We start from the raw sequence: 23626 nt of genomic DNA, 5'->3' as shown, positions 1-23626 counted from the left end.
AGCATGTTTAAATATCACTTATTTAAAAAATGATTGAAGGTGTAGAAAACATGACCTATGAGAGAAGATGGAAAAAATTGGGTTTGTTTAGTCTGGAGAAGTCTGGGGTGGGGGGACATAATAGCAGTTTTCCAGTACATAAAAGGTTGTTACAAGAAAGAGGGAGGTAAATTGTTCTCCTTAACCTCTGAGGATAGGACAAGAAGCAATGGGCTTAAATTGCAGAAAGGGCTGTTCAGGTTGAACACTAGGAAAAACTTCCTAACTGTCAGGGTGGTTAAGCACTGGAATAAATTGCTTAGGAGGTTGTGGAATCTCCATCATTGGAGATTTTTAAGAGGATGTTAGACAAACTCCTGTCAGGGATGATCTAAATAATGCTTAGTTCTGCCATGAGTACAAGGGACTGGATTAGATGACCTCTCAAGATCCCTTCCAGTCCTATAATTTTATGATTCTTTCTGTAGCACAATTTGCTTTTTATTCTGGGAGTATGTTCATTCCTGACGTAAACCCTGTGCAGTCCATGGAGTTACACATGGAGTTACACATGGTGTTTTAAGTAAAACAGTCAACACTTGTGGTTTTGGTGGGTTCTTCTTGTTGTTTTTGTCAGCGGCTAACCACCACAGAGTCCTAGTACTTCCAGGGAGAGCACTGAGGCATCACCAAGTATGTTCAAGTGATGTTTTCCTTTAAATGTATGATCATTAGTAAGGCTGCAAGTCTGTCATGGAGGTCACAGATTCCATGACTTTCCGTGACTTCTCCAGCAGATGGTGCTGGCCAAGCCAGGCGGCCCCTGGGCCAGCAGCAGCAGTTTGCATGTGTGGGAGGGGGCTCAGGGCAGAGAGTTGAGGTGCAGGGGGTGCTTACCTTGGGGTAGGGGGCTCCCTGGCTCCCACTAGAATGGCCCTGCAGCTCCTAGGCAGAGGAGGGGCCAAGGGGCTCCGCAAGTTTCCCCTGTGGTTCCTAGCCAATGGGAGCTGCGCAGCTGGGACTTGTGGTGGGAGCCGCGCACAGAGCCCCCTGCCCCCTCTGCCACCCAGGAGCTCCAGGGACACATGGAGCCAGGTAGGGAGCCCCTGCCAGCCCCGCCAACCCACCACCCCCAGCACCAGTGGGGGTCCTGGGCCACGTGTCATGCCCCCTGCCCCCAGTACCAGCAGGGGTCCAGGGCTGCACGGGGCTACCAAGGCCACCTCCCCCAGCACCCACGGCACCCCAGAACTACCCCCCCAGAGCACCCACGGCCCCCTCCCAAGTTGTAGTTAGGGGTATATAGTAAAAGTCATGGACAGGTCACAGGCCATGAATTTTTGTTTACTGCACATGACCTGTCCATAACTTTCACTAAAAATACCCATGACTAAAACATAGCCTTAATCATTAGATCCTATAGTCCAGTAAATGTATTTTGATTTCACATTGAATCAGCCATCCATGTGTTCTAGATTGAACATGGACCAGTGGCCTTTTTAAAACAAACAAAAAACCTTCACTGCATTTTCCCCAGGTGGTTCTCTCTTTTCTCTCCTAGGGGAAAATTATGTGAAATGTTTCTTAATATATGTATTTCTTTTATGTCTACTGTGCTATGTCTTATTACTATTGGAAGCAAGGGCAAACTGAACCTTCAAATGTATCTTCTTGCAATCCCAAGAGAGTTGAGATCTCCAGTGGTTGAAGACAGATGAAGTCACTGGAATAATGTAAGAGCCATACGAAGAGGGTCTAAGAGGCCTTAAAGTCTCAGTTATCCTCTATATAGCAAATTGATGTTGCTTTTCAAGAATAGCATATTAACATAAAAAGCTGTCATGATGCGCACCACTGAAGTGGTCAACTGATTAAGCAATCAGGGCTGTTGAAGATCCACAGGGCCAGTTGAGTGTAATGATTAGAGGCACTGCCCTGTCACGGTTGGAACAAACTGCCTTTTCAATAGGGTGTTGTAATAAATAGTAAATGTTAAGAATGTGAGGAAAATTAAGATTAAATTAGAGTGAGACGACACTCTAGTTTTTAACCAAAAGACTGATGGATTTCAGGGCCAGAAATGTGCTTTTCCAAACTGTACACTCTACTCCCAGAACTCCACCCAGAGCTTATATTTCAGTGAGTTTTGTCTTTTGTAGGGAGGGGATGAGTTACAATAATTTACTATTTAAGCATAATAAGCCATGAGAACCTTAGAGAACTCTGCTTCAGGATAACAGTAATTTTCTATTTTAAGTACAAACTGCAAATGTTATGTTGCCATTCCCTGGCTCCACAGATTGCCACCTTTAGGGGCCTGTAGAAACTTGTTTGTTTAAACTCAGCTGCCCTGAGGAGAATTTTTGTATCTTCCAAGCAAATAAATGTTAAAGTCAATTTAATAACATATCAAATGAAAGGTATGGTGGAAAAGACTTAGGTCCCAAACCACAATATCTTCCAAGATTCCAAGTATAGATAGCTTATTCTATGTTTTAAAGTGTTACCAGTGCAATAGCACCAATAGATACATATTTATGGCAATTTCAGTTCTGTTTTGCAGCACCACAGCTTTAAGTAACCACAGTGACACAATTCTAGAATTATACATTTTCCCACTCTGCCAATTTTTCTGTTTTCTGTTGTGTTTTTACAATTTTCTGCACATTTTCCCTTCTATGAAAATAAAGAAGCTCTCGTAATTCATACTATTAACACTTACCATTTACACAGTACTTTTCAGTCATGGATCTCAAAGCACTTGACAAGGGTAGGTACAGATGCAGAAATGGAAGCACAATGATATGCACAGGGGAGCTTTCAAACAGGGCTATTTGTATGTGCAATAAGGAATGTGAAACCTGAGTTTTGGACGCTGTGGAATTCAGGGTAATTATTAAAGCTGCAGTTGGGCAGTGCAGGAGTTGTGAATGTGGGCACCTATTTTGCTCTGACCCAACTAAGTACTCAGTCACTGGAATTGTCAAAAAGTGGCCACCTCAGTAATTAATGGTATCCAGCTACTGCTGTGCCCACCTGTTGCTAAATGGAAGTGCCTCTCCACTGCTCTACAGCCCAAGCAATGAATGGGATGCATCTGTGTGGTTACCAGTGGGCTGTAGGGAAGTCATATAGATAAGAACATAAGAACATAAGAAAGGCCGTACCGGGTCAGACCAAAGGTCCATCTAGCCCAGTATCTGTCTACCGACAGTGGCCAATGCCAGGTGCCCCTGAGGGAGTGAACCTAACAGGCAATGATCAAGTGATCTCTCTCCTGCCATCCATCTCCATCCTCTGACGAACAGAGGCTAGGGACACCATTCTTACCCATCCTGGCTAATAGCCATTTATGGACTTAGCCACCATGAATTTATCCAGTCCCCTTTTAAACATTGTTATAGTCCTAGCCTTCACAACCTCCTCAGGTAAGGAGTTCCACAAGTTGACTGTGCGCTGCGTGAAGAAGAACTTCCTTTTATTTGTTTTAAACCTGCTGCCTATTAATTTCATTTGGTGACCCCTAGTTCTTGTATTATGGGAATAAGTAAATAACTTTTCCTTATCCACTTTCTCAACATCACTCATGATTTTATATACCTCTATCATGTCCCCCCTTAGTCTTCTCTTTTCCAAACTGAAGAGTCCTAGCCTCTTTAATCTTTCCTCATATGGGAACCTCTCTAAACCCCTAATCATTTTAGTTGCTCTTTTCTGAACCTTTTCTAGTGCTAGAATATCTTTTTTGAGGTGAGGAGACCACATCTGTACACAGTATTCGAGATGTGGGCGTACCATGGATTTATATAAGGGCAATAATATATTCTCAGTCTTATTCTCTATCCCCTTTTTAATGATTCCTAACATCCTGTTTGCTTTTTTGACCGCCTCTGCACACTGCGTGGACATCTTCAGAGAACTATCCACGATAACTCCAAGATCTTTTTCCTGACTCGTTGTAGCTAAATTAGCCCCCATCATGTTATATGTATGGTTGGGGTTATTTTTTCCAATGTGCATTACTTTACATTTATCCACATTAAATTTCATTTGCCATTTTGTTGCCCAGTCACTTAGTTTTGTGAGATCTTTTTGAAGTTCTTCACAATCTGCTTTGGTCTTAACTATCTTGAGTAGTTTAGTATCATCTGCAAACTTTGCCACCTCTCTGTTTACCCCTTTCTCCAGATCATTTATGAATAAATTGAATAGGATTGGTCCTAGGACTGACCCTTGGGGAACACCACTAGTTACCCCTCTCCATTCTGAGAATTTACCATTAATTCCTACCCTTTGTTCCCTGTCCATTAACCAGTTCTCAATCCATGAAAGGACCTTTCCTTTTATCCCATGACAGCTTAATTTACGTAAGAGCCTTTGGTGAGGGACCTTGTCAAAGGCTTTCTGGAAATCTAAGTACACTATGTCCACCGGATCCCCCTTGTCCACATGTTTGTTGACCCCTTCAAAGAACTCTAATAGATTAGTAAGACACGATTTCCCTTTACAGAAACCATGTTGACTATTGCTCAAGAGTTTATGTTTTTCTATGTGTCTGACAATTTTATTCTTTACTATTGTTTCAACTAATTTGCCCGGTACCGACGTTAGACTTACCGGTCTGTAATTGCCGGGATCACCCCTAGAGCCCTTTTTAAATATTGGCGTTACATTAGCTAACTTCCAGTCATTGGGTACCGAAGCCGATTTAAAGGACAGGTTACAAACCTTAGTTAATAGTTCCGCAACTTCACATTTGAGTTCTTTCAGAACTCTTGGGTGAATGCCCTCTGGTCCCGGTGACTTGTTAATGTTGAGTTTATCAATTAATTCCAAAACCTCCTCTAGTGACACTACAATCTGTGACAGTTCCTCAGATTTGTCACCTACAAAAGCCAGCTCAGGTTTGGGAATCTCCCTAACATCCTCAGCCGTGAAGACTGAAGCAAAGAATCCATTTAGTTTCTCCGCAATGACTTTATCATCTTTAAGCACTCCTTTTGAATTTTGATCATCAAGGGGCCCCACTGGTTGTTTAGCAGGCTTCCTGCTTCTGATGTACTTAAAAAACATTTTGTTATTACCTTTGGAGTTTTTGGCTAGCCGTTCTTCAAACTCCTCTTTGGCTTTTCTTATTACACTCTTGCACTTAAGTTGGCAGTGTTTGTGCTCCTTTCTATTTGCCTCACTAGGATTTGACTTCCACTTTTTAAAGGAAGTCTTTTTATCTCTCACTGCTTCTTTTACATCAGGGGTCCCCAACCTTTTCAGGACCAGGGACCAGTCATGCCTGCGGAGGGAGCGCTCGTCCCGCGGCTCAGCTGGACCGCCCGCAGGCGTGCCTGCGGGAGGTCCACCGGCTCCGGTTGAGCTGCCGCAGGCATGACTGTGGACGGTTCGCTGGTCGCGCGGCTCAGCTGGACCGCCCGCAGGCATGCCTGTGGCAGCTCAACCGGAGCCGGTGGACCGCCCCCAGGGGTGCCGGCGGGCGGTCCAGCTGAGCCGCGCGACCAGCGAACCGTCCGCAGTCATGCCTGCGGGAGGTCCACCGGAGCCCCGGGAGCAGCGGACCTCGCGCAGGCATGACTGCGGAGGGAGCGCTCGTCCCGCGGCTCGGGTAGACCTCCCGCAGGCACGCCTGCGGGAGGTCCACTGGGTCGGTTCGCGGCCCGGTTTGTAAGAGGCAGCGGCCCGGTACCGGGCCGCGGACCGGGGGTTGGGGACCCCTGTTTTACATGGTTGTTAAGCCACGGTGGCTCTTTTTTAGTTCTTTTACTGTTTTTCTTAATTTGGGGTATACATTGAAGTTGGGCCTCTATTATGGTGTCTTTAAAAAGGGCCCACGCAACTTGCAGGGATTTCACTTTAGTCACTGTACCTTTTAACTTTTGTCTAACTAACCCCCTCATTTTTGTATAGTTCCCCCTTTTGAAATTAAAGGCCACAGTGTTGGGCAGTTGAGATGTTCTTCCCATCACAGGGATGTTGAATGCTATTGTATTATGGTCACTATTTCCAAGCGGTCCTGCTATAGTTACCTCTTGGACCAGCTCCTGCGCTCCACTCAGGATTAAATCTAGAGTTGCCTCTCCCCTTGTGGGTTCCCGTACCAGCTGCTCCATGAAGCAGTCATTTAAAGTATCGAGAAATTTTATCTCTGCATTTCGTCCTGAAGTGAAATGTTCCCAGTCAATATGGGGATAACTGAAATCCCCCACTATTATTGGGTTCTTAATTTTGATAGCCTCTCTAATTTCCCTTAGCATTTCATCATCACTATTACTGTCCTGGTCAGGTGGTCGATAATAGATCCCTACTGTTATATTTTTACTAGAGCATGAAATTTCTATCCATAGAGACTCTATGGAACCTGTGGATTCGCTTAAGATTTTTACTTCATTTGACTCTACACTTTCTTTAATATATAGTGCCACTCCTCCCCCTGCACGGCCTGTTCTGTCCTTCCAATATATTTTGTACCCTGGAATGATTGTGTCCCATTGATTGCTCTCAGTCCACTAGGTTTCTGTGATGCCTATTATATCTATATCCTCCTTTATCACAAGACACTCTAGTTCACCCATCTTATTATTTAGACTTCTGGCATTTGAAAGATCCAGGAAATATGCAAAACATAATACATACAAGCACTGCTCTGATGCGGAGGGACAATCCATCATATTGCTTATATTGTGCTGCACCATAAGCTACAATTGATGATCTCTCCCACACACACAAACACACCATGTTCATTAAGTGGTGTGTGCTTCCTGTTGCTGTAGACTGCTTTGTCCTTTTGTTCATGTCTTTAAAGTGCCTAGCCTAATGAGACCCTGGTACATGATAGAAGCTGTTAGGTGAAACAGAAATAAATAATAAATTACATCTACAATAGAAGACACTTTTGTATTACTCTCTACTACACCTAGGACTGAAGGAAAGTTGATAGTCTCACAGAATTCCTACTATCTGGCACTGTCTGCTTCTGTCCATGATGAGAACTATGGAATCTTTACCATGGTGTTTTGGAAGTCTTCCACAGTCTAGGAATTAGCAGATTGCCAATTCCCTGTGCTGTTCCTAATGATCTTCTAGATGGACAACATGGTTAGTACATCCAGAACAAAAGTGACCCTGACTGGGACTGAGAGGGTGTGGCTCAACTTCTTCCATAGGTGCATGATGGTTTCCATCGTGAAACTGTACCACTGGCTTTTCTATACCTTGGTGAGTTCAAGACTTTCGTTCACAGACCATCTGTGGAAGATAATGGGCCCCCTGCATCTTGTCCTCTTCTTCCTCACACACTTGCCTCATCATGTAACACCCTACAATGATTAGGTGTTGAGCTGACACCAGTAGCTGGTGCACGTTCCCCCACCAAATGCAGAATTCAAGATGCACCCATCCTTACATCCCTTTCCTTTCCAATACCCCTACCTTGTCTAATGTTCCTATTCTGGCTGCAGCTCTAGCTCCTTAACAAGCACCTTCTCATTCTCTTAATCAGTTAGGAGAGAAAAATCACAGGTGTGGTGTTGGAGAAACCAATGAGCAGTTGATGCTTAAATGGATTAGCGTGTGCCTGCTGGGTTAGTCATAACCCTGATACAACTAAATCAGAAGCACCTTGCTGAGTGTGTGATGGCGCCAAGTGCATTTTCTGACTGAATGGCTAACACCTTTACTACAGTCCTGCTAGAACTCTCTGGCCCCTGAGTGCTCAGGGAACTTGGGCAGGAATAACAATCTGTTCTCAAAACCCACTGAACACCAACTGGAGTGCTCTCCAGTCCACCTGCACCCATACAAGTTTTTAAAAGTATCAGCACTAGTGATCTGCCCCACAATCACACAGCAGGTCAATGGCTCAGTTGGGGATAAAGCCCAGACACCCTGACTTCCACTCTGGTGACCTATCTGCTTGATCACATTCCTCCCAGCATGGATAGGGTGGGGATTTAGGTTGTGGTTGTTGTGGGGGTTTTTATATTCTTGAAAAGTTTTCTTTTTCATTAAAAAAACATTTCCTGTGTTCTGAATCTACCAACAACTCTAGAAATCACTGTTAAGCATGTGTCTTGGGGCAGTATCCAAGAAGGACAGGTATCCAAATGAGAAAATAGAAACCTTCACCCAAAACTCAAATCTGGACCCTGACCTAGAATTCCAATTGAACCTTTAGGCAGGTTTGAGATTGTTTGGATAGGGTTTTTTTATTATTTCTAATTTTCATGCATTCAGCTTTTCCTGGTTCAGGATGGGACTGAAAGTAATGAAATATCACAGGAAAGCCAGTTCTAATCAGATTTCAAGCCAGTTCCCATAACATTTCTTGGCAAGCTGTATAGGTGCAAGGTGTCAGACAGTTCAGTTAAGGTCTGGATAAGCACCCAAACGTCTGGGTGCCGAACAAATAAAATATTTCTTTTGTAAAGCTTTCCATTAATGACTTGTCTGTACTCATCTCTGCTCTTGGACTCTTGGTTCAGACAATGACCAAAATTGCCATTCCCAACAATGACAAGCCAAGAGATTGCATGTTTTCCTGTGGGAGGAGAAGCTAGCCATAGTATTCCATTTCTTTGTCATTTCCAGCCCAGATATGCTCTTCAGAGGCTGACCCAACCTCAAATGAGAGTAAAAGCTGGTACAACACGCAGTACTCCAGGTGCTAAGCAAGACAGAGCACACAGAACATATTACACAAGTGTTTCACACAGTACATTATCTGTCTATCAAGACTCTGGTCATTATCTACAAAAACTCTAAAAGGGCTGGAATATCACTGTCTCAGGAATTGCCTTTCACTCTGTACCCATGGCAGCTGCACTTACCCAGGACACTTCAGATGACAGAGCCCATGGTATATCTTACAGAGGATGGAGCACAACTCACTTGATGGAGGGCCCACAACTATGGCATAAACTGAGCTGAAATTTAACCATCTTCAGGGCACAGAGCAAGAGCCAGCAATTCATTAAAACATTTTCCTAAGGTAGGGAGAGTGTCTTCTAACTTCACTTTAAGTCTGACCTCTCTGATAAGAAATTTTGCAGGGGTGAAACTGAAGAGCTGCTTCCATTAAGGGCTATTCTATGAACTAGATAAATGGATATAAGAACACTAAGATGCTATGGTGATGGAGACTTTCAAAACATTAATATAATATAATATAATATAATATAATATAATAATAAATAATGACCTCTGTAAAATTTCTACTTGTATTTTGTAAGTCACCTGTCATTCTGTATGTATTGGAACTATTTTGACTGTGTCTGTACTAAACTGTCAGCTCAATGTCCTAGGGACTGTGTTTGTTTATATATCTGTATACCAAGAAGCATACTTGCTGTAATTAAGGTTTGATCAAAATCCATTGAAGTCAGTGGAAGTCTTTTACTTTTGACTTCAATGGGCTTTGGCCAAGGGCTTAACGTAATTGGCCGAATCAATCCCTGAATCTTTAGAGGAGCTCCCATCACTTTTTATAACATCACTGAAGTTTTATTTAAGTAATAACAATTATAGATGGGGCTGCCTATTATGGGGCTGCATATTATTAGTTCTGCCTATTATGATGTCAACCAACACTTCTCATGATCAGACCTTGTTTCCAGTTGCTTATAACTTTGCCAAATGTTAACAATTTGGACTGAAATTTTCTATGCTGGGCATTTGCCTCAGGCTGAAATGTTTTGGAAAATTTCAACCAAAATGGTTACGCTGTTTCAACAAGACTAGAAAAAAATACATTATTTGGCCCACATTAAAAAATGTCTGGCAACCATTTTGTAAAGTTCTAGTGGCCCATGCTTTAGAGAAGAGACTTGAAATTTGTCAGGGAGTGACCATTAGATCAGGATGTGCCTTTTGCCATCCTCATGAACAGCTGCCCAAATCTGGCCAAGTTATAAGCCAGGGATCGGCAACCTTTGGCCCGCGGCCCACCAGGGTAAACAATCTGGCAGGCTGGGCCGGTTTACCTGCCGCGTCCGCAGGTTCAGCCGATTGTGGCTCCCACTGGCCGTGGTTCGACATCCCAGGCCAATGGGGGCTGTGGGAAGCGGCGTGGGCCGAGGGATGTGCTGGCTGCCACTTCCCGCCACCCCCATTGGCCTGAAGCGGCGAACTGTGGCCAGTGGGAGCCACGATTGGCCGAACCTGCGGATGTGGCAGGTAAACAAACTGGCCCAGCCTTCCAGGGGCCTTACCCTGGAGGGCTGCGGGCCAAAGGTTGCCAATTCCTGTTATAAGCCTTTGAAAATTGCAGTTCGCACATGCTCAGTAGAGACGTAGATTTTAGCAGCTGAATTCACCAAAGAATCCATTGGCACTGGGCATGCTCCAACCCAGGGCAGAGCAGAACTCTCCCTGCAACTGCAGTTTGTGTTTGCTCTGGGCCGTGCTGAGTCTGGCTTTGGGTCCAGGCACCTGAACTGAGAGAGAGGAGCCTTAGTCTCATGTGCTCTCAAAGAACCCCATGCTGGGCCCAGTCAGTGTGGAGGAGGAAGCTACCATATCTCATGGAGCCACAGGGTTTGGTCTATGTCCTAGCCTATCAGTCTCCTGGGAGTGACCCCTTATAGTGCCGGGATCTAAGAACCAGTTCCACAGGGTCAGGCCCGTGGCCTCTAAGACTGGGTCATCAGCACCAGCATTCCCTGTCTCTCTCCATGGCTTCCTGCTGCAAATCCAGCTAAGCCAAACTCCTGCAGGAGGCTTGTATCGTGCCCCTTCAGGGCACAATGCTCTCACTGAGTATTCACAGCAATACAGGCAGCCTTGGCAAAACAAGGCAACCATTTCTGAGTCACCTGGCACACAGAATCTGAAAGTCCTTAGGTTAGCCCGGAGAGGCAGAAGTTAAACCAAAGTCCACCCTAGTCAAACCAGTGTCTTGATGGGCCAGTCAAACTGTGATGGACTCCACCTCTGGCTCTTTCTCTTTGTCCCCCTGCTTTGTTTCCCCCAGTCAAGTCCTTCCAAAAGCAAAACCAAAAAAAACCCAACCAACCAACCAACCAACCAAACAAAAAAATCCTATTTTTCCAGTTACCTGACACCTGATTTTTGAGCTCATTTCACGAGTCTCGCCTGCTGGGGTTTCATGCTGCTAGGTGTTGATTAGTCAGTCACTGGGGCATCTCTTTGTCTTGCTGGACGCTCTAGAGAGTTGGGCTGATTTCAGCCAGTTCTTTAATGATCCTATTCATTCCCCCCGGACAGCTAGGTGACACACATTCCTCCGGTCTCCTGTGCTGTTTCAAGAGCAGTGTTAACCTTTTTGCACCCACTGGTAAGCAGTGCCATGTACAGAGGGAAACTAAGGCATGCCTAGGAGCCATAAAAATATTGCAGAAAATTCCCACTTTGTCACAATTTAATTCAATTCAGAGGCAACAACAGCTGGTAGCCACGCCCCTCATGGAGGTGAGTTTTTTAGAGCGCTGGGAGCGTTTTAGCGTTGACAGTGTAGACTAGCCCTCAGTAACTCTCCCTGAAATGCTCAAGCCTGCTCTGATCTGGCACAGTTTTCATTGGCTCAGGAATTTAAACCAATTCAACACTCTGACATACAAATGAAGGTCCCAATCCAGCACAGCACTTAAATGGTCTCATTGGCTTCACAGGGACTACTCATATGTTTAAAGTCAATCATAGTACTTTGATAGATCAGGCCATAGGAGGAAAGCATTGTTGTGGTTTCCACAACCCACTGAGCCAAATGACCTCAATGGAATGACACTAGGGTCAACATAAATTTGACCCATTCTGTTTCAAGGGACAGGGTGTGAACAGTATGTACATAAACATGACAGTAATGCTATCCATCATGGTCTTTGGAAACCAAGAAATAGGGGCTTTTTCTTTAAATGTGAGTAAAACAGCCATCCCTGGTTAAACATACGTTTAATTTTGTGAATGATCCAGCTGAAAGCCACAGGTGCTGATGGTTTTTCCCCCAAAAAATAATTTTGCCATTGAAGAAGCCAAAGAAAAAGACAGGAACGAGGACTTTAGTTTTTAAAACATATAATTTTCTAACTAGATGGTAACTCTAGACATGCAGCATTGGAAAGGCTGGAATTAAAGTCATGTGGTCTTTCTTTCTTGTCTATTTGTAGTGTCTTCCTTGATACTATTTTTATACACACAGTATTCTCTCTCTTTCTCCCCTCACTTTTATTTTGTTGTCCTTCCTTTTTTATGTCTCCCTGGAATGATTCTGTATTGTCTACTTTTTTCTCTTATCCTTCTTTTTTGACTTTCTTCATTTGGTATCAGGTAACATTTTCAGAGATCTCTTGATTCCAGACAGCCCAAAGGGAAAACAGGTTGAACTCCAAAGAATAAGCAGTTGGATCAACTGACTGCATACAATGCTATTGTGTTATAAAAATACATTAAGTAGAAGCAGGAAGCCTGCTAAACAACCAGTGGGACGCCTGGATGATCGAGATACAAAAGGAGCGCTTAAAGACAATAAAGTCATTGCGGAGAAACTAAATGAATTCTTTGCTTCGGTCTTCACAGCTGAGGATGTTAGGGAGATTCCCAAACCTCAGTCGGCTTTTGTAGGTGACAAATCTGAGGAATTGTCACAGACTGAGGTGTCACTAGAGGAGATTTTGGAATTAATTGATAAAGTTAACAGTAACAAGTCACCGGGACCAGATGGCATTCACCCAAGTGTTCTGAAAGAACTCAAATGTGAAGTTGCGGAACTATTAACTATGGTTTGTAACCTGTCCTTTAAATCAGCTTCTGTACCCAGTGACTGGAAGATAGCTATGTACTGCCAATATTTAAAAAGGGCTCTAGAGGTAATCCCAGCAATTACAGACCGGTAAGTCTAATGTCAGTACCGAGCAAATTAGTTGAAACAGTAGTAAAGAATAAAATTGTCAGACACATAGAAGAACATAAATTGTTGGGCAAAAGTCAACATGGTTTCTATAAAGGGAAATCATCTCTTACTAATCTATTAGAGTTCTTTGAAGGGGTCAACAAACATGTGGACAAGGGGGATCCAGTGGACATAGTGTACTTAGATTTCCAGAAAGCCTTTGACAAGGTCCTTCACCAAAGGCTCTTATGTAAATTAAGTTGTCATGGGATAAGAGGGAAGGTCCTTTCATGGATTGAGAACTGTTTAAAAGACAGGGAACAAAGGGTAGGAATAAATGGTAAATTCTCAGAATGAAGAGGGGTAACAAGTGGTGTCCCCCAAGGGTCAGTCCTAGGATCGATCCTATTCAACTTATTCATAAATGATCTGGAGAATGGGGTAAAAAGTGAGGTGGCAAAGTTTGCAGATGATATTAAACTGCTCCAGATAATTAAGACCAAAGCAGACTGTGAAGAACTTCAAAAAGATCTCACAAAACTAAGTGATTGGACAACAAAATGGCAAATGAAATTTTATGTGGATAAATGCAAAGTAATGCACATTGGAAGAAATAACCCCAACTATACATACAATACGATGGGGGCTAATTTAGTTACAACGAATCAGGAAAAAGACCTTGGAGTCATCGTGGATAGTTCTCTGAAGACGTCCACGCAGTGTGTAGCGACACTCAAAAAAGCAAACAGGATGTTAGGAATCATTAAAAAGGGGATAGAAAATAAGATGGAGAGTATCTTATTGCCCTTTTATAAATCGATGGTACGCTCACATCTTGAATACTGTGAACAGATGTGGTCTCCTCATCTCAAAAAAGATATACTGGCATTAGAAAAGGTTCAGAGAAGGGCAACTAAAATGATTAGGGGTTTGGAACAGGTCCCATATGTGGAAAGATTAAAGAGGCTAGGACTTTTCAGCTTGGAAAAGAGGAGACTAAGGGGGGATATGATAGAGGTATATAAAATCATGAGTGATGTGGAGAAAGTAAATAAGGAAAAGTTATTTACTTGTTCCCATAATACAAGAACTAATTAATGGGCGGCAGGTTTAAAAAAAAAAAGGAAGTTCTCCTTCACAAAGTGCACAGTCAACTTGTGGAACTCCTTGCCTGAGGAGGTTGTGAAGGCTAGGACTATAACAGTGTTTAAAAAAGAACTGGATAAATTCATCGAGGTTAAGTCTGTTAATGGATATTAGCCAGGATGGGTAAGGAATGGTGTCCTTAAGCCTGTTTGTCAGAGGGTGGAGATAGATGGCAGGAGAGAGATCACTTGATCATTTCCTGTTGGGTATACTCCCTCTGGGGCACCTGGCATTAGCCACTGTCGGTAGACAGGATACTGGGCTAGATGGACCTTTGGTCTGACCCAGTACGGCCATTCTTATGTTCTTATGAGTAAGGTCTTTTATGAAAGCTTATAATGGTCTGAACTTGATGGTCATTATGAGACAAGTATACGGACTGTGGTTATGAATTCATGTATGTGTGTAGTTTAAAGCTGGGCTCATAACTTGTGCTGCCACATTCAGCTCCACCTCGCAGCAGGCAGTCAGGGAAGGAGGCATTGCCTCTCCAACCAGACCAACTAGCTCCAACCGCCTAGCATTGTACAACCCATGTAAAGACAAATAAATGATGGACCATTAAATTTAATGGGAAAACACTGAAACAGCTTGAAACTGAAAAGAAACCCCAGTCACTGAAAACTAAGAAAGAAGGGAATTTCTCCACTTTGAATATCTATAGTGCCTAAGGGGGAAAAACATTAAAAATCGAAGGAGTTTGAACTGGAGAGCATTCAGAATTTAGGGACAATCTAGAAGTTGCTAGGACACAGGGAACTCTGGAAAATTATTCAGAGGAAACAGGTAACTTGTATTAGAAAAGGGAATTTAGCTAATATAGAAGTGTAAAATCTGAGGGGGCGTCTTTGTGTTTATTTTCTGTGTAATTTGGATGTGTTCGCTTTTCCTTAGTATTTCATCTTTGAATCTGTAGGGTTTTTTTCTGTTAAATAAACATTTTATTTAATTTTACCCCAAGAAGGTCTCTGGTGTACAAACTGTGTGGAGTGCGTGTGCCAAAGCGAACTGATAACCAGGAGCGGTTTTCACACCTTGGGGATGATGAACCAGGTGGGAAAAGTGAGAGGGCCTGGTAGTTAAGAACTTGGGGAGATTTGGGACTAGAAGTGTTGTTGAGGTCACCCTGCAAGGAGTAATTAAATTGGTGGAAGCCAGGCTGACACCTTTATGCTTGTGGTCTGGCTACTGGTGTCAGGGCTCTGAGCCATGGCAGTACAGCAATAAGGCACCCGAAGTTACAAGACAGGTGATGACAGCCCCCTTTATCAGTCTGGGTGATTCCCACAAAGTCACAATATAATTTTTCCCCCTGTACCTTTTTTTTCTATTTCTATTCTTATTTTTCTGAGTGTTTGACATTTTTCCATAATTAAATCTGTGGCTCTCTTCTTTAGTCTCCCTTTTACTTTGTTTTTCTGTATTTCTGCCATTTTAAAAGGAGTTCTATTTGGGGAGATTAATTTTTTTTAAAGAATTAGTAAGAATTTTTAAGACAGTAAAACAATATCAATACCTAGACTTCTCTTTAGGGCACGGACTGTGCCACTGCATATGTTTGTATAACACTAAGTACAATGTGTTCAAGGCCTTCACTGAGGTGTCTGTGCTCTAGTGTATCCTAAATATTATATAATCATAATAAACTAAGAAAATATTTTGGTTTTCCATTCCTCTAATCAGCCTAGGAGAACGTCTCTGCACTTGTTCCAGCTTGAATTCATCTGCCTTAAAAATGGGAAACTAGAATTGCACACAGTATTCCAGAGGAGGTCTCACCAGTACCTTGAATAATGGTAATAACACCTCCTTATCTCTACTGGAAACACCTTTCCTGATGCATCCTAGGACTGCATTAGCTTTTTTCACGGCCACATCACATTGGTAACTCATAGTCATCCTGTGATCAACCAACTCACCCAGGTCTTTCTCCTCCTCTGTCACTTCCAACTGGTCACCATTAATCTTTTTAGTGAATACTGAAGCAAAACAGGTATTAAAGACCTCAGCTTTCTTGATAGCATCAGTTATTACCTCTCCTTCCCCTCTGTTGCTCTTTATAGAGAAATCACCCAGATTTCTTTCCATAATCAAGGTTGGCTAGCCCCAGCCCTTTCGCTCTTAAGAAACGAGCTACCCTGTAACACTTTGGTAACATGGAAACAAAATGCTAAGAAGCACAGATAGAAAAGGACATATGGTCAAGAGTGGAGCAGAAAGTAATCAAGTCATAATCCCAGGACATGGCACCAGGCTTGTAGATGCAAGCCAACAAGAGAAAAAGCAGGAGAGAATGACCACATCAATGGCAGAATGCACAGTCACACATGGAGATGCGTGTACCTCATGGGAGAACAGTGACATGCCACACACTGCAAGAAGCCAATGAATACTGTCTTCACATGCTTCCACATCAGAACTCTGGTCATCACATTGGAAGGAACATCTACAAACCCACAATCTGACAGCACATGAATGATACCGTTATGAAGGACCACAAGCAGCAGATTCCATAGGTAAGTAGTATACCTCCATGGTGGCTGCATGGACTTGGAGGATAAGTTAAAGCTACCCCAAAAGCTCCGCTCTTCCTCCCCCCGCCCATATGGCCTGGGGAAGGGACTTTCACTAGGACTTCTTGTCCCCAAAATGTTTTCCCAGTCCACTAGGGGACAAGTGATCCTTGGATGAGTCTCAGCAGCTGTAGCTGGACAGCTTCGAGCTCCTGATCATGGTGAAACTCTTTGGAGCAATGTGAATGTCTTCAGATGCTGGTGCATTTCACCCTTGGCAGGGTCTGAGGGCAATGCTAGTGGCAACGCCCTTCAGCTGCTCTGTCTACATTTTTTGATCAGTATTGTGTTGCCTCAGAGTCTCTGAAAGTCTTGTAAATGTTCCCTCATCCAAGGCCTCAATACCATAATCCTGATGCTGCTCTGTCTCCTGAGGAATGCTCTAGTGCCCACACACCCACAGGCTAGGTGACAGACCTGAGCCGCCATGACCCTGTCTGCCACTGCAGATCCACTTGCAGCACCATATACTGTACCCACAACCCAGGCCACAGAAAACAACATAGCATAACAACAGGGGTGGGGGTGGGGGAGGATGTGGCATTACAAAATGACTTATTGGCCATGGTAAAACATCTTTAAGAAATACAAACAGCAAGTGGAATATTTCTTTCTAGCCTTGATGGCACACAGAGACTTTTTTTTTTGTAAGTGATCTTCAGATTTGGTGCATGAATTATCACCTCTAATAGATGCTAATTAAACCACTTCAGCAAAGCTGTGAAATAAAGAGGACTAGAAATAAAATTTCAATATCACCCAGCAATTATCTCATATCATGCTCCAAATACCCATATAAATAGCACACACTTTCTGCCTACATCACAGATACCTCTCTGCAGACTGACAACTTCCTTTCTCTCTATATACATATATTGGCCTCAGGGAAATCTGGAACAAAAATATTAAAAACACTTGTACAATCAAGAAGAACATTATTAAACTTGAGAAGTACACAATTACCTCTCTTGAACACTGTGTTGCTGGCTCAAGAATGTAATTCAAAGGTCCAGATTCATGAAAGGAGATAATAAGCAGATATTTTTCATTTGTGGAATTTAATTATTTATCTACTTAAGGACTATAACAAACTGTTCTAGTGATAAGCACTGATTTCATGGTTAAAACTAGCCACTCATACACATTAAGTGATGATATTATCTCTTTACGTGCCTGCAAAAGCAAGGTAAATCCACATTCAGGAAAATAATAGCTTTAGCAGTTGTAGAACTCATTCTTCCAACATATCACTACAATGGAAAACTGTATGGCATCTTGGAAAGCTATCTCACTATGGAAAAAATAACAGCAATCTATAAACGTCTCTGCAATACCACAGACAAACTATTGCTGAAACCAAAAGGGACAGTGGCAAACCATTTAAACCCCAAACCTGACCTACTTTAACCTTGTGCTAATCTGGTGGAAAATGCTCTCCAGATTTCTATATTTTAAAAAAAGAAATATTATGCTTTGTAGCTGAAAGATAAAAAGCCAAACCTAACTGTGATAATATCAACTTTGCACTTATGAAGGCATTTTCAGTCTTAGAATCTTAAACCACTGGGGAAATATTGATGAATTAAAGATCAGAAGATGCTTGTGAAGTAGACAAGTATTCACCCCTCTTTACAGATAGGGAAAATTTAGAGTTAGATTGTCCCACTGAGAGGGAGTAAAAGACTACTAAGAAATTCTTTGAGGTTTTTGCTCAGAGGGTATATTACAGTGTTGCCAACCCCAACCATTCAAAAATCATGAATCGAGCCCAAAAATATCATGAGACTGGCTTAAAATTATGAGATTTTTTAAAAATGATAAATTTTAAATACTTTTTATTTGCTTTCCGGCTTTTGAAATTTTAGAGTCATGTTTTCCAGCTTTTTTCTGCAACCACAAGGACTAGAAATTAAAAAAACCAAATAAACAAACAAACAAAACAGAAAAGTTGAGATTCTCACATAAATCACATGATTCCAGGAGTTGAAGTGTCTAGAAAAGCAGGAGACCTGGAAACATGTGTGGGTGGGGGGAGGGGCTGCAAGGGGACATTAAAGATATGCTACAGGAGGGGGTTACTATGAATATGATCATGAGTAGGACAGGAAGTGACCAAAGAGGAACTCTATTAAAATCATATTGTTCACAGCAAGACAATGTTGGAGACCCCTTGGTGGGGAGAATTCTGAGGATAGCAGCTCCATGGCATTAATCCTCAAACCTCAGTCCCTACAGAACAGGGAAAGGTGCTATAGAGGCAGCACTCCAAGAGAGATCAGCTAATTCATGCTCCTGGCCATTTGCAGAAGCAGAGGAAATCCTTCTGGCCAGAGGGTTAAAGTAACTTGCCCAAGGTCACATGGGAAGACTGTGGCTGAGCTGAGAATAGAACCCAAATATTGTGTGCCCTGAGACCATCCTCTCTCCTTTACGTTGCACTTTACAGTATTTTTCCTAAGATGAAATGCCAGAGAGAGAGAGAGAGAGAGAGAGAGAGCGCGCGCAAGAGCTTCTCCTTGTTAGTGGTGGTCATTCTTAGGGCTGCCCCAACTGGTAGTGACATACTGAATTCAAAGAGGCAGGAAGAACTGACAATATATAGAGAGAGATTGTGTGTATATTAATTTCACTGACTTCACTGGAGTTACTCCTGATTTCCACAAATGTCAGAGAGAGAAGAATCATGCCCAATAACTCAAGGACCTTTTGATTCATAAACGTCCAGGTAGACGTGAGTGACACTGGTTTATTAAGCACTCTCCTTTTAGCTAGTATTAGCTCCTAATTTTATAATCAATAAAGCCACTAGAATTAAACAGCATAAAACCACAGTGCTTTAGATAAAGCTATCATCAGGTATGGCAGTCATGTTTCACACAGCTACTTTCACTATCGCACAGGCAAGCAATGACTTTTCTTTTGCAGTACCAAATCCTCTCATTCCATAATCTACATCAGACGCCTGGAGAGAGAGAGGGTTTCAAAAATCCTCTGAAGCTGGAAAGGAGACAGCAGCAGCAACAGCAGCAAAGAAAGGGTATGTAGGAGCTCTACAGGACCAGATTTATAGTGAAATGCGCATATCAGCTAAGTCCAAGTGCATCAGGCAGACATCCTGGGATGTCAAAAAGGCTGCTTGGATCTAACTCGGATTTATATACACAGTTCAAACTCTGAGGTCATCATTCAAGCATCTCTCTTGGTTATGTGCACGGTAAGACATTTAACCAAACAGACTCAAGTTATTCAGAATGTCAGATTTCACAGGGTGCTTTTGTCATCATGTACCTTCTTAATCCCTCTTGTTGGAATCATTTCTTCAGTATGAGGGTTACCCCACTGTACAATGACTTACATCTTATTTACCAACATGTAACTAACAACATCACTTAACTCATCTCTCACCTTGGCAAATTCTCGTTGTAAGGCACGGGTTAGTGAACCTGTCATTTCTTATAATCATACTCCTGTTGTATAATTCACTGAGCCGCTACCCAAAATAGCAATCCTAAAATTTACATAAAAAGAATGAGGCAAATAGAAAATCCCCATAACAAAAGGAAAAATAAAGATAGTCTCAAACAGCACAGTGCAGCTGGTTTCTATCACAGTCTCGAAAGGCCTCAGAGATAACATGATCATGAATTAACGCTACAAAAATGTGAAAGGAATCCCAGAAGCAATCTGCACTAAGGAAATATGTCATCAGAGAAGTTGCATTATTTCAAAAATTAACAGGCCAACGTGATAAATGAACCAAAGGTTGATTGTGGGGGAGGGATTACAAGTAGGGGGGATAACTTGGTAAATAGTTAACAAACAATTGCCCAAGGAAATAATGAATCTCAGCTTCTCCGAAATATTTTTTAGATGAACACTGAAAGGAAAAAAAAACAAAGGGCATCAAAATACAAACTCCCAATAGTGTCACATAAAAATCAGCTTGCTTGTCATGTAAGTTAAACCAGTGTACAATGACATACAGCAAATTCAAAGTTCCTGTAATGTCTATGGCCATTCAATGATATTTCCATCTGATAATATATACTGCCTTAGCCAGAAATATCTCCAGAAATGGCATTAAAGGACCAGCTAATCAGTCTTTCTGGTTCCCCGAAGCATGATAGTATTTTTATGGGCTGTTCTCCCAGGGGTGGAATGAAAAGATATGGTAGTGTGCATGCTGTTCCTAAAGACAGCCAAGTAAGAAAATATCAGCCATTCCTATAGACCTCTGAATATTCCGAATCTTCAAAGGGATCCTAATAGGTCCTAAATGTGTTCAGTTCCCAACACGCCATTTCTGTCTTAGGCCTGGTCTACACTGGGGGAGGGGGGGGGCGTCGATCTAAGATATGCAACTTCAGCTACGAGAATAGCGTAGCTGAAGTCGACGTATCTTAGATCGACTTAGAATCACTTACTTCGCGTCCTTGCAATGCGGGATCGACGGCCGCCGCTCCCCCATAGACTTTGCTTCCCCCTCTCACTGAGCTGGAGTTCAGCAGTCGATGGGAGAACGATCCAGATTGATTGATCGTGTCTACACTACACCTGATAAATTGATCCCTGATAGATTGATCGCTACCCACCGATTCAGCGGGTAGTGTAGACATATCCTTAGGCTTGATATTTCTACGGTGCATATCACTGTAGTATCTCGCTCATTAGGCAATTCTTTACTCACTCCACTGAAATCAATAGAAGGGCACAGGTGGAACTGATAAAATTTGGCCCAAAGTGGATGTATCTTGCTGTTGACAAAATACACACTTTTTGCAGCTACTGTGATATTTGCTAATAAATTTCCATTTGTGTAAGCAGATTGTGCTGCATAATTTAGCAAAGCAGTTTTTACTAAAATGCTACTCTATTTATATTTTATTAAACAACGTTAATGTTTTTGATCAGCTACTATTCAGCAATGTACTACGAGGTTTATTTTCCTATAAATATTTCTTGCAGTGGTATTGGTAGCTAAGCAATCCATAGTAAATGTGGTCATTCAGTCTTCTGTGCCCTGTCCCTTTAAATGTAGAGGAGTATCCGTCCATATGTACTGTAAGGACAGCTGTACAGCAGCTGCCATTTTGGATTTCAGCTCAGTATTAGAATGTTGCAGAGGGTATCACTGTGTCTTCTCTCAGACTCACGGTCTAGTTTTCCTCTTGCTTGCCCTGATGTAAATCATAGGTACCTCCACAGAGGTCAGTGGAGTTACACTGGTGTAAAACTGATGTGAGCAAAAGGAGAATCGGGCTGCAGGTTGGTTCTCTCTGTGTTATTTTCCATAACCTAAAATAGAAGTCATTTTGGTTGAATGATCTATTTTGCATTTTGTGTTTGGGCAAACATCACACATACCTCATGCTTCTTCTTTAATCCCCGTCGTAATCACTTGCAAAAGTTATGTGGAATTAAATATAAATCTGCTTTTTGTCTGATCTTTGTCACAGCCTGATCTTTTCTGATATGCTGTTATTATGGTTCCCCAATATTTTTAGGCAGCATTATTTCCTAATGAGTTTCTGTGTAAAGAAATTGTTTGTGGAAGAAGAGACGGCAGCATGTTTTTTGTTTTCCTAATATGCCTAGTTAGGTTGACCCAAATTTTCTTAGAGCTTGACTCATCCGCCCTTACTCATGTGAGTAGTCCCACGGATGTCAATAGCATTGCTCCCATGAGTTAGTGTTGCTGAATCCTTGTTCCTCTTATTTGTAAGCATTTTGATCCTCGCCTTTTATTCACCATCTGAGAACAATGGAATCTCAAGCACTGTAGCTCTGTCTTATCTTTCTCTAAGTCCTAGGCAATACTGTAATCCATTTAGCAACTCTAGAAAAGATAAGAGCGATAACTCCATAATAATGAAGCCACAGTGAGTTAGTCATTTTCTGAGTCACAAGTGGGAAAGGTAAACTGTTTTGCAGAGTGTGATTCTCTTCTGCGCTTATATTCTTCACGCAAGGAATTTTTCCTATTTCGTACATTACTGCCAAGAATGTTGGGCTCCAGCCATCAGGATGTTTTCATTGGTGCTAGAAACAAACAGGCTGATTTTTAAACCATTGCTTTGGCTATTCCAACATTCTGTCGGGAAACCAAAACTTCTCAACACCTATGGGACTTGATCCCTCAACAGACAGATGTCACCACCAAGGATGCCTACTGGTTGCTGAGTAACATTGCTGCTGCACTGACATGGTCTCAATCAGGAACAGAGAGAATTTTCTCTGGGAGGTAGTTACCTCTTACTGATATGAAATCTGGATGCTGAAAACAATAAAACTCCCAAACAATAGGTACAGGAAGCTAATCTAAAAAAATACAACGTCCAACCTTACCTACAAATGATAAATATATGCCCAGCAATATATATTTTGCCGGATCAGACTTAGGCAATTTTTTTACTGAATGTTGTTTGAATGAATATCATCTCAAAACACTTGAGATGAAAAATACTATATCCTTGACTGCACTAACACATGATTTAGCCAACACAATACACTGAAGTGAAGAAATGCATTTTGCTTTGAGTCAATACACAGGGATGCAAATACAACTCAAATATAATATTCAAATATATTTTTAACATTCTATGCAAAGGTCACTTTCCTGCAAAAAAGAAAAATGCTTCTGAAATGTGTAATTTATGCTAAGAACAAGGAACATTTTGTCGGTTTTCTGAATTAAAGCAGGATCAGAGCACTAGCCTGTGTCTTTCCCCTCCTCTTTGAAATAAAGCATGGTGGTAAATACATTGCATTACTAATAATTTTAATGATATTCAGGCCTTTTACATAAGCAGAAATATCTCCAGAATATGCATTCATCACAGCTCTAGTAAGGCCTGGGAAGAAAATAGTGCTCCTACCTGTATGTAGTCAGACTTCTTGCTAGAGACAGGAGCAGCATTTTAACTATCTGCTCAGCCTCTGCATCATCTCCCAGATTTGTAACTTTTAAACTCTCTTTTCAATATGACTGAACCAAAGTGGGATTTTTTCATTTTTAACGTTGCTATTAGCCTCATGTAGTCAAGAGTAAAGCATGCAAGATTTTTTTGGAGGCTAA

The sequence above is a fragment of the Mauremys mutica genome, chromosome 5, assembly GCF_020497125.1.
Source record: "Mauremys mutica isolate MM-2020 ecotype Southern chromosome 5, ASM2049712v1, whole genome shotgun sequence".
NCBI classification, from domain to species: domain Eukaryota; kingdom Metazoa; phylum Chordata; order Testudines; family Geoemydidae; genus Mauremys; species Mauremys mutica.
Note: the sequence above shows the minus strand (reverse complement) of the source record.